This window comes from Pipistrellus hanaki (genome assembly GCF_964339955.1).
Source record: "Pipistrellus hanaki genome assembly, chromosome: X".
Classification (NCBI taxonomy): Eukaryota; Metazoa; Chordata; class Mammalia; order Chiroptera; family Vespertilionidae; genus Pipistrellus; species Pipistrellus hanaki.
In genome coordinates this window covers 13143152-13161423 of record NC_140524.1, presented here as the reverse complement: position 1 = coordinate 13161423, position 18272 = coordinate 13143152, and the positions used below count along the sequence as shown (strand labels likewise).

At 39.8% G+C, this 18272-nt stretch overlaps 1 protein-coding gene across 2 annotated transcripts in view; it reads left to right on the top strand.

The window, feature by feature from the left end:
- The first annotated feature begins 845 nt into the window (after nt 1-845).
- Nucleotides 846-18272, top strand: part of MTM1 (myotubularin 1) — a 105831-nt gene continuing 88404 nt past the window's right edge. For both annotated transcript variants that reach the window (XM_084871207.1, XM_084871206.1), the window contains exon 1: nt 846-918. The gene's annotated coding sequence lies outside the window, so the exon portion shown is untranslated. The remainder of the gene's footprint in view (nt 919-18272) is intronic.

Below are 18272 nucleotides of genomic sequence, written 5' to 3'. Positions count from 1 at the left end.
TGAAAGAGTACTCGCCCATTATAGGATGCTTAATTAAAAAGGGAACTCCCCGGTTAACAGGTAATTCTATTAACCACCGTTTATCTGAACTGCTTATGTATAATTGTCATGCATCATAAAGAATATTTCACATAGTCTATGAATCCAAGTATGTGTTGTGTGTGTATGTGTGCTTTAAATTACACACTGAATTTCCTTCTCAGTCGTCTTCCTCCTTTCTCTTTTTTTCTTTTTCTTTCTTTTTACTGTATTAATGTTTGCCTGTTCCAAACCTCAAAAAGTAGAAGGAACTTTATCACTAAATCTCAAGAGAGTTCTTGCAAAGGTGCTATCATTGCATGAAGAATGCCTCCACTTTGAGCTGGGTTTGTGAATTGCAGGTTCTGCAGGAGAGAAAGTGAAACTTCTTTTTCCCTTTTAGTATCTCAACTTCACGTAGCCAACCTTATGTACCCAATAATCATAGCTAAATTTAGTGACATCCGCTGAAGTTTTATCTAGGGAAGTTTCCCATCTGGGTTTCCCTTTTTTGGAGGAGTCCTGGGACTACGGTTCCCAGGAGCCTCTGCTTGGAGACTACTCCAAGGGTGGCCCCCAGCATCTTGGCCTGCCCATTCTCAGCACCCTATTTTAAACTACAACTCCCAGTGGCCTCCTCTCGCCAAACCCGTCAAAGAGGGTTTCCCAGCAGCCTCCTGGGCGTAGAGCCCCGCCCCTGGGAGAGGCTCCTTAGGCTTCCTGGAGCCCTCCGCCCACCCCGCCCCCATCACGTGACGAATCCTCGCCAACCGGCGCGCAGAAAATGACGGAGGGCGGTGGCCAAGGGCGGGGAGGCCACAGGGGGAGGACCCCGAAGGGGGCGGAGCGGGGCCCGGGAGCCTAGCAGCCTGGCAACAGCGGTGGCGCCCGGATCCCAAGGTGGGTGAGCGCTTGCTGCTGGCCTGTCTCCCAGCTGGCTGTGGCGGGGACGCGTGGTGTGATGGGGATGGGAGATCCAGAAGAGGGAACTTGAGACTCCCCAGGACGGCAGATCCCTAGGTGCCTCGCAGTGCCCGGGGGGTGGGTGGATTTGCCCTAATGCCTTGGCTGTTCCTACCGGCCAGGGCTGAGGCCAGAGAGTAGCAGGCAGGTGCCACAGGCTTCCAGGTTCTCCTCGTCCAAGGTCCCCGGCCCACCGCAGGCGAAGGTCGGGTCTGGAATCCGGGCCGGAGGACCGGGGGATGGGGGTTGGGGCGTCGTGGCCGCTGCCTGGACTTTACTTCCCGGTCCTGGGGAGGCGAGTGGGCCGGGCGGCCGCCCTGTCTCCCTGGCGACGCGCCTCCGCTGGTCCTCACGGAGGTTCTGTGCGTGGGGTGGGTGACCGCCGCATCCCCCGTGTGTTCTGCGGAATGGCCGCAGCCGGTCATTTGCCGTGAATCCTGGATCTGCGCTCTTTGCCAGCGTTTGTTACTGTCACAAATGGGAGGTTTGTCTTTTTTCAACAGTTAAAGGAAGATCTGAAAGGGAAAGGTTAGTTCCCTGATAGGCAGTCGGAAGTATGCACAGGCACCGGCAAGCGCCCTTTGCCGGCTTGCCTCCCTTAACTGTCTTTCGCTGCGCTCAGGAAGTGAAAACTAATTTTAGTTTTTGCCTAAGCAAAGATGAAATGATCTGCTGCAAAAATATACTATACGCCTTTTATACGCATACGAAGTGTGAGGCGAAGTGGATTGTAACTGGTGTTGAAACAGACATACTAAACTCTCATAAGAGTGGAATCATGGCATATTAGAATTGACTGGGACCTTGAAGTTCATTTATTTCCTGGATGGGAAAACTGAAGCTCAGAGAGGATAACTAATGTGATACAGACTGCCAGACAACTTAATGGCAAAGCTAATATAAGGCCTCAGGGGGATATCTTGGCTGCTGTCTAGCCTGGGTACTTTTCTTTTTCTTTTTTTTTTAAATCATGGCTCAGTTTTGTTCCTTGTAAACTATCCACCTTAGAGTTTGAGACTGAGCCAGCGATTTCGCTGTAGCTCAAACTGTTTTGAATTTCCTTCCAAACCAGATTACCAGCCAAATAAGACAAGCTTGTTAATTTACAGACACATATTGTTTTCATCCAATATATATTTGGGGCCCAACTAACTTATTTACCATACTTGATTCTGAATGACTTTTGGCTAGTTCACAAACCAAATCTATCCTTGAGAGATTCCACACCATGGATTAGGTTCAAACCATTGGTGCTGCCAGGGTGTAGCAACCTCCTGACATGTTTGAAAGTGGAGACCATTCATTGGAGGCTCCCAATTCTAGTATAGTTGGTTATTAAATAATTGGTCTCCTTACCTTAATGTTCTAACACATTTATCAAGTTGTCAGTTGTTTCATTCATTCAATCCAGAAGGCCTGTTCACAATGTCCTATACATTGGGAAGAGAGCAGACAGTACCATTGATGAAGTCCCTGCCGTACAAAAGTAATGTGTAGGGAAGTAGACAATAAAAAGAATAAACAATGCTATATTTTCCAGTGGAGATGAACAATATGAAGAAAAGTAGAACTTTGGAACTCTATGATGTCAACAGGCTGGCATGAATGAGAGTGAGTTGGACATTACTTTGAGTCGATAGTTTTAGACTAACTACAATAAATACATTACTGTAAATAAATCAACTAAGTCCAATACATAAATTTTGAAACAGACATACTATTCCATTACAGTAAATAAATCGAAAAGTAAATCTGTCTGACTCAGATTCTTTGGAGTCCATCATTTCTCCAGACACTCCCTTTTGGATGATAAGTGCACCACAGCCTCATTTTTAATTGAATTTTCCCCCTTCCATGCAAACAGTAAGTGGTTTCAAATACTCCAGAGGTAGTTTTCAAGTCCCTTGCTGTATCAGTGGTTACCTCACCCTCGCTTACAGAAGACTCTGTTGAGGTCAGTGTTGGTTGTTGATTTCTTTGCCTGCACCCTGATTTGTACTGGGAACCTACTATCAGAAATGCTTGTCAATCTTCGTATCATGTGGTTTGTAAAGAAACAAGTTCATTTTGAAATTACAAGCATAACCTTGGAGAAATTGCAGGTTCTAGACCATCACAGTAAAGTGACTATCACAGTAAAACGAGTGGTCATCTTTTTGCTTGTGGAGGGTTTTGGTTTTGCCTTCAATTTGTTAAAAACACATCTGTGAGGTGCCATAAAGAACAGCATAAGGTATGCCTGTAGCTCTAGTGTGAAGAAGCACTCAGCTTTTTAAGGACAAGAGTGCCAATAAACTGGCATTAGTGATGGCTTACTCTAAAAGTTCGTCTCACAAAAAAAAAAAAAAAAATTCATCTGTTTAGTTAGTACCTTTTCAGTTCTCTCATGTTCTGTATGTTCAGCGGCTTCAAAACAAGTGTTTTCATTTGTTCAGGTTCTGAAAAATGATAAAAGTCACATAAACCGCTCTAGTAAACTTTGTTCCAAGATAAAAGGAGGATTAACAAAATATAGTTACTTTCAAAATCACCAAAAGAACATGTGGTTCTTGCTCATATTGAAGGCTCCAAAATGAGAAAAGCAGAGCCTCTTTAAGGCTTACTAGGTGACATTTTGAACTGGTGGCCAAAGGATTTCAAAGGCTAGTGTTTCTTGTTATTTTTAAAGTTTTTTTTTTAATTTTATAAAAGAATAAGTGGTTGTTTTCATTATTCTTTAGTAATCCCCGTCCCTGCTTCTGGCCTCTTTGAAGTTCTGCTTTCTTTATTTTCTAGTTTCTCAGTTCATTTTTCCTTTCTCGCCGATGGGGTGACAGGAGCTGTCATTTGCCTATAAGCTGTTGACTCTTGATTTAAATCCAGGCTCTGGCATTATCTGTGTGAACTTAGGGGATTTACTTACCTCTGTACCTCAGTTTTCTTATCTGTAAAATGAAAATAAAAATTGTAACTTCCTCAAAGGGAAGTTGGGCAGGACTAAGTGATACTCTATGTTAAGTGTTTAGAATAGGCTCTCAAGAAAGTTGAACTATGTGGAGCTCCCTTCTTTTCTTTTAAAGAAACAAAGGATTCCAGACATGTTTTAATAAACTTTTGGAAATCTAGTAAACCTGATTTTCTAGACATTTGTCTTCATTTCATTATTGAGTAGAGCATTTAGTTTCATGTGATGTTGGCAGCAGTGATCACAGTTCTTGGCAGTGTAAGTTCCCTTTACTGTTTAGACTCAAATAACTTGAGTCCATATTTTGTTTGTTATTACAAACAGGAATAGAACAAGAGAACCCATTAAATCCCTCTGCTTTGAAAGCGAGAAGGTACCAGGAATCCCCGTTGGAGTTAGTCAACTGGAGATCCAATTGCCATCATGTAATTGGAGGATGGTTTTTTCATGTTAAATGTTTACAATGTATTTTTTTTTTTTCACAAGAGCACCAGGACAATCTCATCTTTTTGGTTTTAAGAATGTGGGAAGCATGTCTTTAGAAAATTGGCATCCTGCACTACTGCTTTCATTCTGTTTCTAGCTGAGGAACAAGTAGTGGGAAAGAGCCTTGTGTCTGTGTGAGGTGGTAGAAATCTTCTTGAGTTTGAGTTCCATAAACAGGTTCAAGTTCCAGTTTTGCACCACTTAACTCTATGACACGGGACAAGTCATTTCACCTCACTGCTAGTGGCTCTTCTGTTTGTAAGACAGATCTAAGAAAACCTGCCCTACCAAATTTCCAGAGCTATTCAGAGAGTCAAACATGCAACAGCACCCTTTGAAGACACTGTGGCATTATTGTTATTGCAGTCGTGTGTTATATAAGCCTTCATTATTGGGAGAACTTGTGTTAGAGAGCAGCGTCCTTCCTGTTCTTAGCTCATCTCCCCCATAGCTATAGGTGTGGTTTCTGCCTCACTCTCCTCTTCTGTCAGCATTGAGATATGCAAGTGTTTTATTGCCTCTCTCAAATGGATCTGAAGCCTTTGGTACACCTCCCAAGTTCCCATTTTCTTTATTACCAAAACGATAGTATTGTAAAGCCTACAATCTCAGGGTGATAGATAGCAAGGCAATCTCTCCATCACAGAATAGTGCCTGCCTTTTTCTGCAGTGTCTCAAAATGGAAGTCTTTCCTTGTTCAAATCACCACCTTATCTTAGATCCTCAATGCAGCTTGAGTCACTGCCAAGTTCCTCTACCCATACTAAACTGGCTGATGGCCTCTTGGTGTTGGGACAAGAAGAAATCCAATAACTCAATCGCTCTCCAGGTCCTCACTGCCATATTCAAACAGGACTAGGTGCTGAGTACTCCTTTTTTGGTTACTTGAATTTGTTTCTCAGTATCTTGAAATTACTTCATAAGTAGCTCTTGAAAATTTCATGTACTTACATAAGTTTAGTATTGTGTTCCTCAACTCTTTGTCTTAATATGTAACACCTGTGTAGTTCAGTATTAGCTTTTTTTCAATTTCCAAACTTGTAATTAAGGCGGCTGAGGTTGGAGACGCTGTTCTGGGCAGGTTAAACCTAATATAGCCTTCTTCATGTAGTAGACATTTACCAAACATTCTTTGACTTCCACTGGGCAAGGGGGGCATAGTTTAGAATTGTTTGGATAAGTTCATTTCAAGAAATTCTGTTGTCTGTCTAAGGATTATATTCCCTGACTGCAAGATGAAACAACAGAGCTCATGCTTAGCTTTTCTCTCCATGGTCAATTAGCAAATGAACAAGAAAGTTCTTTAAGTTCAGTGCTGAGAGAGGTCTCACACATTGCTTTCCCACCATTTTCTTCCCAGCTTCTGAATGTTTGGACTATTGTCATGAACAGTTTTTAATTAGGTTCGTTTTGGGGGGTTTTGCTTGCTAATATGTTGGGGCTGTGCAGGGGTAAGGGAAGTTAAAGGGTAATAATTTTAAGTAAAGAGAAAGCAACTTGTTTGTAACTCCTCCAGCTTCGATTCCCTTGCTTGCAGACCTTGACAGCACAGCGATGCCTTTTCTTTAGTTTGCAGTCATTATTACATGTTGTTATCATATCCTTGAGAGTTTTGTGAGAAGGAAACACAGTTTGTTTCCCAGAGCCTCTTGCAATGGAATGGATCATGGTGTCGTGCTTTACCCTTCGTGGGAGCTCTGGAGGCAGAGGTGGGTCCTGAAGGGGGTTCTTAGCATCAGGTAGTGGTGCTTGGAATGTCCTTGCCTGAATTTAAGTTCCTTTATGTCCCTAAGATGATTTACGTAAGGACTGAAAAGAACTAGGACTGCTCTCAGGGTTCATTCCAGGAGGGTTGCAATTGACCTGAGTAGTTTTACTGAAATAAGAAATAATCCTGCACAGCAGTGACCTCTGGCCATGACATGTCAATATTATTTGTGGGTCATAGTAAGAAGGAATACTTACACTTGGTTTCAATGAGACCCCAGAGGGTGTTGCTCTTGACACTGGTTATGTGGTAGGCAGGATATAAGAAACCCCAGTCAAGGTTCCATTTCAAGTTTCTTAGTCCAGAATTGTTCCTTGTACATATCATTGGTTCCCCTCTGAGAGCAAGTTCCTATACCTACCACCCCCACAGGTAGATGGCAATTGGAGTTGGCCCTCACCTCTTTGTAATTCTTGATGCAAGGCATAATAACTGATTTTTGAGAGTTGAGGTTAAGTATAACACTGCTGGCCATTTCCTTTATTCGATGTTATCAACTCTGAATTGGTGTAATCATTCTTCTAGAAGTTCTCATCATTTCATGACACCAAACAGTTTTTCCTTGTTGATAAATAGTACCCGGATGCCCCTACTCTCCTCAGCTCCTAGGAGTTTAGGGTTCATGCAGAATCTTAGCTCTCTGCCAGACCTGCACTACTAGAATCTGCCTTTTAATAAGACCCTACCCAAGTAATCTGTATGCAAATGAAAGTTTGAGAAGCTGGACTAAGTAGCAATTCAAATCCTGGCTTCCCCAATGACCCTCAGCCGCACTGTCCACTAGAAGGATAATTCATGCCACATGTGTAATCAATTTTCCTAGTAGCCACATTAAAAAAGTAAAGAAACAGATGAAATAAATTTTTATAATAGATTTTGACTTGACCCAGTATATCCAACATATCATTTCATCATGTAATCTATAACAATAAAAGCATAATAAGCTAATTCAACCAGACATCCTTCCGGACCAAACTATTAGCTGGCCTGCGGCTGTGAGGGAGGGATCGAGGCAGCTGCTGCGGCTACAAAGGCCTAATCTTGCATAAATTTCATGCATCAGGACTCTAGTGAGATGTCTTCCCCTTCTTCTGTACTAAGTTGTTGAATTCTGGTATGTACTTTCCATTTACTGCACACTTCAATTTGGACTAGCCATATTTCACGTTTTCAGAGCCACATGGCCTAGTGGCTCCAGTGTTGAACTGCACAGTTTGTAGAGATACATTTTTAAAAATATTTTTTATTGATTTCAGAGAGGAAGGGAGAGGGAGAGGGGGAGAGAGATAGAAACATCAACGATGAGAGAGAATCATTGATTGTCTGTCTCCTGCATGCCCCACACTGGGGATCAAGCCAACAACCCAGGCATGTGCCCTGATCAGGATTTGAACTGTGACCTTCTGGTTCATAGGTCGACGTTCAACTGCTGAGCCACACTGGCCGGGTGAGAGGTAATTTTAACCTTGATGTGCTGGTGTTGTTTGCATATTCGCTGTTAAGGCCACTGACACCTCTATGAAACCTTGTGTTGATTGGTGTAATCTGGGCCAACCCCTTTGCCCAGTGCTATGACATATATCTAATTTGACTCTTCACAGCATCCCCACTAAGTACAAGAGAATTCTTTTCTCCATTTCAGTTTGGTAAGCCAGTTTAAGAAGTCACCATTGATATACACGTGAAATGCAAGCATCTTTCGTGGGGCCCAAGATCTGTATTTGAGAGGGTGCAATGTTTTCCATATTTCACCAGAAAGTATTGTATTTACTTTAGGTTTTGTGAAGGCAAACTTCTGGTGCACACTTTTTTTTTTTTCCATAAATAGATGTTGAGTTTTATCAGCCTTCTTTTTCTGCCTTTATGGAGATACGTTTCCCTCCCCGATTTAAACCTGTTAGCGTGTGAATTAAAAGGGGTTTTCTAATATAACTTTGCCGAATTAGTCAAATTTGTATTGCGCACATGAACCCAATGTGTTTCTTACTGCTGTATTTGGTTGGTAGCATTTTCTTCAGGATTTCTATATCTGTCTCTATGAGTGAGAATTTGGCTTTAATTTTCCTTTTTGGTGCTGTCTCTGTCTAGTTTAGTATCATTTTGCTAACCCTGTAAAGTAGGTTGAGAGTACTGGATTCCCTTTTTCCGGTCTCTAGAAGTTTGTATAAGATTGGAGTTATCTGTTACTTGAGTGGTAACACTAGAGCCAGCTGGGCTTAGTACTTTGGTATAGGAAGATTTTAAACTACCAGTTAATATCTGCCATATCTGTAGTTACATTTGGTTTTTCATTCTTAAATATTAATATTATTTATTTATGCTTTCTCTTTTTTTCTTGATTACTCTTTTAAAAATATATATATATTTTATTGATTTTTTACAGAGAGGAAGGGAGAGAGGGATAGAGAGCTAGAAACATCGATGAGAGAGAAACATCGACCAGCTACCTCCTGCATACCCCCTACTGGAGACGTGCCTGCAACCAATGTACATGCCCTTGACCCAAATCGAACCTGGGACCTTTCAGTCCGCAGACTAATGCTCTATCCACTGAGCCAAACTGGTTTTGGCTTCTTGATTACTCTTAACAATGGCTTTTTTCATTCTTAAATATTATTATTTATTTATGCTTTCTCTTTTTTTCTTGATTACTCTTTTAAAATATATGTATATATTTTATTGATTTTTTACAGAGAGGAAGGGAGAGAGGGATAGAGAGCTAGAAACATCGATGAGAGAGAAACATCGACCAGCTACCTCCTGCATACCCCCTACTGGGGACGTGCCTACAATCAATGTACATGCCCTTGACCCAAATCGAACCTGGGACCTTTCAGTCCGCAGACCAATGCTCTATCCACTGAGCCAAACTGGTTTTGGCTTCTTGATTACTCTTAACAATGGCTTTTTTCATTCTTAAATATTAATATTATTTATTTATGCTTTCTCTTTTTTTTCTTGATTACTCTTTTAAAAAAATATATATTTTATTGATTTTTTACAGAGAGGAAGGGAGAGAGGGATAGAGAGCTAGAAACATCGATGAGAGAGAAACATCGACCAGCTGCCTCCTGCATACTCCCCCCTGGGGACGTGCCCGCAACCAATGTACATGCCCTTGACCCAAATCGAACCTGGGACCTTTCAGTCCGCAGACCAATGCTCTATCCACTGAGCCAAACCGGTTTTGGCTTCTTAATTACTCTTAACAATGGCTTTTTTCAGTTGTGGTTATGTAGTATGAGGTTTGTCAGCAAGCAAAAATTAATGAACATAATTTTATTCTCATTATTTTGATTAATTTTTAGTCATTAAAAACTAAATATGATTTTAAAGTCAAATTTATATCAATGTATATTCTGGGAAGTTTTACTTTCATACCCGTCTCCTGCCAAGCATGCTGTCCACCCCCACCCTACTCAATCAATATCATTATTTTTTTGTGGTTTTAAAAATACTTTTTTTTATTGATTTCAGAGAAAGGGAGAGAAAAAGAGAAATAGAAACATCAGTGATGAGAGAAAATCATTGATGGGCTGCCTCCTGCACGCCCCTGACTGGAGATCAAGCCTGCAACCTGGGCATGGCCCTGACTGGGGATAGAACTGTGATCTCCTGGTTTTATAGGTCTATGCTCAATCACGGAGCCACACTTGCCAGACACTATATCATTAATTTTTAATTCATTCTTCTATGTTTCTTCTTTTGCTAGTTTGAGTAAGCATGTACACACTCACATACACACAACACACACTTATATTTCTTCCTTTTCTTACACTGAAAAAGCATACTGCATACACTGATCAGCTTCTTGCTTTTTTCACTTAAAATACATTTTGGAAATCACTATTTTCTTATTCCTTTTGTCTGGATTTATTCTGCTGTTTTGGATATTTTAAAACATAGTATGTTTATTATTATTTATTTATAATATACATATTCTAATTTCCATTGTGATTATTTCATTCACCTGTATGTTGCTTAGAAGTCTATTTTTAAATTTACAAATACATTTTCTAGGTATTTTTATTTTTACTTATTATTAGAATTTTTTTAATCCTCACCCGAGGATGAGGATATATTTTTTTATTGATTCTAGAGAGAAGGGAGAGGGAGTGGAAGAAAGGGAGGGAGGGAAAGTAATAGAGAAGGAGACATCAATGTGATAGAAATATCAATTGGTTGCCTCCCCTTTGTACCCTGACTAGGGATCGAAGATACAACCTGGGTATGTGCCTTTACCGGCAATCGAACCCGAGACCCTTCAGTGTGTGGGACAGTGCTCTAACCAACTGAGCCACACCAGCTAGAGCCATAGGTATTTTTAAAACTGATTTCTAATTTAACTGTATTAAGGTGAAAGAATGCGGTTTGAATACTAGTAGTCATTTGAGATGTATTGAGGGTAGATTTATATAGTATCTTGTGGTTATTTTTTATTTAGCAGAGTGCTTTTTGTACTCTCCACATTGTCTCATGTATAAGCACTTGGTGACTCTGTTGCTGAGTAGTATTCCGAAGTGTGGCTGTAACATAATTTGTCCATGTTGATGAACATTTGAGTTTATTCTGGGTTGGGTGTTTTTTTGTGTGGTGTGTGTGTGTGTGTGTGTGTGTTTTGCCATTATGAAGAGAGTGCTATAAACATTTGCTTACAGGTCTTTTGTGTGGACTTAAGTGTTTCATTGCTGGGCCATATACTTAGTATATATTTAACTTTACAAGAAACTGTCAACCTATTTTCCAAAGTGCCATTTTGCATTTCACTGCATGGGCCGTATCCTCACCAAAACTTTTTATTATCTGTCTTGTTAAATTGCAGCCATTCCAGTGGGTGTGTAATGGTAGTACATTGTGGTTTTAATGTGCCTATTCCTGTGACTAATGATGATGAATATACCTTCATATATATCTTATTGGCCATTCATATATCTTTGGTAAAGTTTGTGCTTCAATATTTTGCCTGTTTCTTATTGGATTGTTTTACTATTAAGTTATAAGAGGTCTTCATACATTTTAGATATAGGCCTTTATCAGATATGTGATTTGCAAGTACTTTCTCCCAAACTGTGCTTTATCCTTTCATTTTCTTAACTGTGCCATTGAAAGAACAAAGGTTTTTTTATTTTGATAAAAATCCAGTTTAGCCCTGGCTACTGTGGCTCAGTTTGTTGGGCATTGTCCCATGTACCAAAGGGTTGCTGGTTTAGTTCCGGGTCATAGTACATGTCTAGGTTGCAGGCTTGTTTCCCAGTGGGGGTCGTGCAGGAGGCAGCCAATGAATGTTGCTCTCTCACATGAATGTTTCTCTCTCTTTCTTTCTTTCTAAAATTCAGTAATCTATTCTTTTTTTAAAAAAATCCAGTTTATCATTTTTTCCTTTTATGGTTTGTGCTTTCTGTGCTCTCAGAAATCTTTGCCTAACCTAAGTTCCAAAAGATTTTATCCTATGTCTCCCTCTAGGATTTTGCAGTTTTAGCTCATATGTTTAGCTATATAGTGGCAGACAGACCCCATTTAATACTTTCACTAGAGGCCCAGCGCGCAAAATCGTGCGAGTCCCTAGACCTCCTGTGCCGCCACAGGGGCAGGAACCCAAACCTGCCGCACCGTGAGACCCATCAATGCACCTTCTGGTGACCCAGTCATTACGGTGTTATGGCCACAGACCTTTTATAATATAGATGCCCATTTGTTTATTGCTAACAATACAATTACAATTTTTATGTTTACCTTGGGTATCATGCAGCCTTACTAATTTTACTAGTTCTAGTTTTCTGTAATATTTTTAGGATTTTTTTGACATACATAATCATGTCATTTACAAATACAATTTTACTTCTTCCTTCCAATATGTTATGCCTTTTATTTCTTTCTCTTGCTTTATTAAACTTGCTAAGATCTTTGAAAGATATTGAATGCAATGTTGCCACACTTAGTGGGGAAGTATTCCATCTTTCACCATTAAGTACGATGTTAGCTATAGGTTTTACATAGGTACCCTTGACTATTCCTAGTCTGCTGAGAGTTTATTTTTATTATGATTAGGTGTTGAATTATGTTTGTAGAATTATGTATGTCTCAGATATTATCTTCAGGAAGATAATATACCTCATGAATAGCCCTGTAGGGTATTCTTTTTTTTTTTTTTTTTTTTTTTCCTAATGAAAGGGAGGGAGAGAGGAAGGAAGGGAGGGAGGAGAGGAGAGAGAAAGAGAAACATTGATATGAGAGAGACACATCAATTGGTTGGCTCCCACACCACCTCTGACCAGGACCCAGGATCCAAACTGCAACCCAAGTATGTGCCCTTGACCTGAAATCAAACCTGTGATCCTTAGGTGCACAGGCTAACACTCCAATGCTGTGCCACAATGGCCTGTGTGGGAATTCTTTTAATTCTTCTGTGGAGCACTATATATTGCTCCTTCAAAAGCCATGGAAATTATCAGTGTTAGATTTATATGTGTCACAGTTATAGTAATAGTACTGGAATTTCTTCATCTTCCCTTTCTGTGCCATTCTTTTGACACTGGTTTTGGTTCCTCTTTATCTCCTTGCTTTTTTATTTCTGACTTTTAGATTATTTCTTCCACATCTATGAAAACTTCCTCCCTGTGAACAGTGGCAAGTTCTAGTGTGTGTGTGTGTGTGTGTGTGTGTGTGTGTGTATTTGTTCGTTTCTTTCACCTTCTTCTATAGTAGGGGTGGGTGGCCACTTGTATGTATGGCTGGAATAATAGTTAACTGCCCCAAGCAGGAAGATAAACATTGTCCATACTCTGGGTCACTGCAAGTCTTTCTCTTTCTGAATCTCCAAGGCTTCTAATGAAGCAGTCTTCAGAGATTGCTTTTGGACACTCCTCTAACTATGTGGCAAACTGCCTCTTGGGCAGGCTTTTAGTCCTGGTGCTGATCTCTATGAATCTTCAAGGTCAATCTTCTCTTGTAAATTGTGACTAAGATATATCAAGCTTAGCATTTTCAATAAATGGGAGATCCTATGTAATATTTTTTTTAAAATATCACTTTCTGCTTTTTACTTCTAGCCCATGCAGAGGAGAGACAGGAAGCTCCAAATCAAAATTATCCAGCCCATTTTTTGAACTCTTCTTTAGAATTGCCTTAGGAGATCATGGTACTTTTAAAATAATATCCTCAATGGTGTCAAATCTTTGAGTGAGGGCTTGTCTTTTGACTCGAGGCTGAAATAATTTTGAGGTCCAACTATTAAATAGAGAGAGTGAGCATTCATGTTGTTGGAAGCATTGTGTTTAATTTAAAAATTGAGATATGGTAAAATTCACAAGAAGATGTTTTATGTGGCTTTAAAATGTAAAGGCAGCCCTTGCTGGTGTGTCTCAGTTGGTTGAGCATTGTCCTGTTTAATCCTTTAAAAATATTTTTAAAACATAAAAAACCAAAAGGTTCTTGGTTTGATTCCTTGTCAGAGCACATGACCAGGTTGTGAGTTAGGTCCTGTCCATGGTGTCTACGGGACACAACTAAATGATATCTCTCTCTCACATATATGTGTCTCTCTCCCTCTCTCTCTCTCTCTCTCTCTCTCTCTCTCTCTCTCTCTCTCTCTCTCTCTCTCTCTCTCCCTCCCTCCCTCCCTCCCTCCCTCCCTCCCTCTCTCCTTCCCTCCCTCCCTCTTTCTCTTCCTCCCTCTCTAAAATCAATAAAAGCATATTTTAAAAATATTTTCAAAACTCTAAAGGCAGTTTCAAAAAAAAAAAGAACTGGAAGAATACTGGGAATAGTTGACAGTGTTGCTGGAATACATGCACACCATCTAAAGGGACTACTTTGAAGAATAACTCATCTAGCTACATATATGCTGATGGACATTTTAACAAAGGCCTCATTATATATAGTTGTGCTTCATGTGTTATTTAGTCTATTTTTGTCTATTAGTAATGAAAATTTTCCTCCTTTAAAAATATAGTTTGAAAAAACTGTTCTATGATACAAAGTAATATTGCAGTGCACAAACAAAAAGGAATATACTGGTTTAGTGCATGTTTTGTTTTGTTTTTTTGAAAAGTAAACTATTTGTTTACTTATCTTTAAAATTAAGACTAATGTTCTTTGTGACCATCTGATTTTGTTACATAAAGATAGAATTCAAAAAAAATTTTTTTATTCAGTTGTGTAAGCAGAAGGTATAATATCCCCATTTTTATTTTTTATTTTTTTTATTTAATAAATCTTAATTGTTCAGGTTATTACAATAGTTTCTCCTTTTCCCCTCCATAGCTCCCCTCACTCCCTGCCCTTGCGAGTGCGCCTCCACATCTCTCCCTTCCTCACTTCCCTGAGTTTTCACCTGACAGTCCAGATTCCCCCACACTTGCCCGGAATTTGGGTTCAGTGCAGTAGGAACTGGGGTTCAGTGCAGTCAGGAGCTTATGACTCCCTTTTGCTAGGGAGAGCTAGCGACAACCTCAGCAGTCAGTCTTTTCTGCACGTACTCACATGTGCATGTGCGAGCTTCCAGACCCCTGCCAGCTGCAGCTTCCCCAAGTCTCCAAGTCTCCTTGTGCCTTTCTCTCTACCTGACAGTCCAGAGTCCCCCTGTATGAGCCTAGGTCCAGGGGTTTTGCCCGGAACTGGGGTTCAGTGCAAATGATGGGGTTCAGTGCAGTTGGGGGCTTCCTTCCCTCTCCTGCCAGAGAGAGCCAGCCAGGCACTCAGCTGCCCTTTTTCTCTGTACACGTGTCTCAGTACTTCACTCCTTTGTAGCTCCTCTGATTCTCCATGTGCTTTCCTCTTTTCCTTAGTTGTAGAATTCCACTCAGCCAGCTTTCCTGTGGTTCTGGATGATGTCCATTCTGTCTTTTAGTTGTAGTTTTGAAATTGTTGTGTGAGGCAGCAGTTTAGGTGTTTGTCTATGGTGTCATCTTGGTTTCTCACCTCTAATTTCTACCCTGTTTCCCTGAAAATAAGACATCCTCCAAAAATAAGACCTAGCGCATGGAAAGATAAGACATCCCCTGAAAATAAGAACTAGTGCAACTTTGGGAGAAAAAATTAATATAAGACACTATCTTATTTTCGGGGAAACAGGGTATTTAATATCCCCATTTTTAACTTGATATCTATTAGAGAATTAACGGGTAAGAGTGCCAGACTGATTGTGTTTGAATTCTAACATTGACAGTTCTTAGTGGACATGCTTTTTAACCTTAATGTTCCTTGGGGTTGTGTGTTTTTTTCATATGAAGGTAATAGTAGTTGCCTTATGAGGTTGTTAAGGGCATTGAATGAGTTCATCTGTGTTTAAAAAACTACCTGGCATATCATAAAGGATTAATAATAAATGGAGCCATGATCATTGATGACCAGGTATTCTATTTTGCCTTAATTGTATAGTATTACTTATATTATTGTATTTATTATTATTTAATTTATACCTATTCATTGTTTTTTATAACTATTTAATTGACTTACATTTATTAATCCCCCCAACTCAGTTGCTAACTCCTTGAAGATCTGACTCATTTTTTTAAGAATTTCCCATTGTGGTCCAGAGTAGTTGCCCAATATGTAGTTACTAGCTGATATTTTTTACCTCTTTGGGAACAAAATTAAACAATTATTCATGCTGAGTAAGGAGTGTCTCAGTAGTGATTGGCCTTGTGTCATTTCATTATTTCTTCTAAGAAGTGGTATTAATATTTCAGTGCTGACTAATTTAATAGATATTTAGTGAATGCTTATAAATGGATTGACAAACTAAATTGTTCTGAATGTAACCACATGATCATTTTGTAGTTTGTTAATTTCTGTAGCTAACCTCTTATCTCTGTTATGAATTGGACTTGTGTTCCCCAGAAAGATATGATGATAGACCCATGCCCCAGTACCTTGGAATGTGACCTTATTTGGAAATAGAGTCATTGTAGATATAACTACTTAAGGTCATACTGGAGGAGGGTGGGCTCTTAATCTAATATGACTGATGTCCTTAGAGGAGAACAATATGCAGAGATAAACAGAGAAGAAGGTCATGTGATGACAAATAGAGAGAGAGAAATGCTGCGGTTGCAACCACCAAAAGATGGAAGAGACAGGAAGGACCCTGCCCTTAAGCCTGTAGGGGAACATGGCCCTACTGACACCCTGATTTCAGGCTTGTAGCCTTTAGAATAGGGAGAGAATGAATTTATTTTGTAAGCCATCAGTTTGTGACACTTTATTACAGCAGTTCCAGGAAACTCAGACAGTGCCCATCCATTCTTTTGCCTTTCCCCCCCTTTCTGTTTGAATTGAGTGTTGACAACCCTGGGTTTTATTTTGCATTTCTTTTCAATGGTTGATGTGTCTACATTTTCATCCATTAGCCATCTCATTATATTGAGAAGATGGCTAATGGATAAAAATGTGAGCAAGTGCGCAAGCACGCGCACGAGCACACACACACACACACACACACACACACACACACACACACTCTCTTACGCCAAGATCAGACAAAGCAATTGGAAAATCTAGCACAAAAACCCATTGCAGTTTTTAAATGTGTGCTGGAAGTAGGAGACATTTACAAGATTGTTCATAACAGCACTGTTTGTAACAGCAAAACCTGGAACCAGTTCAAATAACCACAGAGAAGAGCATGGAAAACAAAGTGTGGAACAATGGACTACTATGCAGCAGTGAAAACGAATGGAGCACAACTCCACACATTCATATTTATGGCTCTCACAACAAGGCGAAGGGCAGAAGAATGTGTAACAATTCCAGTTATATATAAAAGTTCAAACTCAACATACTATTTAGGGTTATATACTACACATGTGGAAAAGTTATACAGATATGCAAAGGAGTTGTAAACACACACTAATCAGCCCTAGAGAGGGAGGCTGTAGTACCTTTAATGGCTGAAGATTGATGTCTGAAAGTTTATGAGGGTGATACTGTATTCATTTATTCATTGACTGAGTGCTCAAGCTGCTCTGTGCTGGTACCACAGCGTGGTGAGAGAACCCTTGCCCTTAGGAAGCTCAGATATAACAAACCCAAAATGCCAATGGATACACAGAGAATAGCATGACAAGTGAAATATTGGAAATTTGTACAATGTACAGAGAATGAGGTGTGTGTGTGTGTGTGTGTGTGTGTGTGTGTGTGTGTGTAAAATTTTCCTTTGTCTTAAGGACCCTATGCCAATAAAACGCTGCTTCTCCCCCCAATTAAAGTGCCTGGAGGAATTGGTCCGAATGGCAGGTTGTCAATCTCCATCCTTTTCTCTTCTCATTATTTTTCTAAAAACTGCACATCTGCTCTTTAGTTCCTTTCTGTTCCCCCCCTCTAATTCCAGTTGGAGGAATTTTTTTCAGTAATGCTTAGTCTGAGAAGGTCCTTAGTAAGGAGGTGTTTTGAAATGGCACCTTCATTACTATTACAGCTTATGACTGTTTGCATATGTTTACTCTTACCATCACCATTTACAGTTAACTTTTGTTTAAGGTACTTTTTTTACTGATAAATGTAAATTGTACTTGTTGGGGAAAGTGTCTAACCAGGGGAAATAGTTAAACAAAATACAGTTTTGTCATGGAGCAGATCAGCTGGTTCATAAATTTGGGAATTGGCAGGCAGGTGGGGAACTTGATCTTGTTTCTATTTTAAAACTTTGTTTACTGGCAGGTATCTGGTGGTTACAAAATCCATTGGCAAATTTAAAGGCCTGTTTAAATGCATATAATATCACTACTTTGTGGCCTTTTTATTTTAAAAAGTTAACCTGATGGTGGTTGAATTTTCTAATCGTTTATTTAGCATACCAACTTCAATTTATGAAGCATTCTAAAGTTACTCTGTTCTGTGCCACAGCTTATGCCTCTAAAGCCGTTCAGCTGTCTTGAAGATATGCAATTTGTCCTGAGGGGACCAAGTATTAGAGTGAATGGATCAGCTCAAATCCATCACCAACCATGGGAAAAAATGATTCAAAATGCATTCTCCACTGGGTCTGAATTATGTTGTTTTTAGCCAGTGATCTTTCAAACGTATAAATAAGTAAAATTAAGTGTATTGCTATCTTGAAAATGAATAATAAATCTTAAAAATGATTCAGAGAGA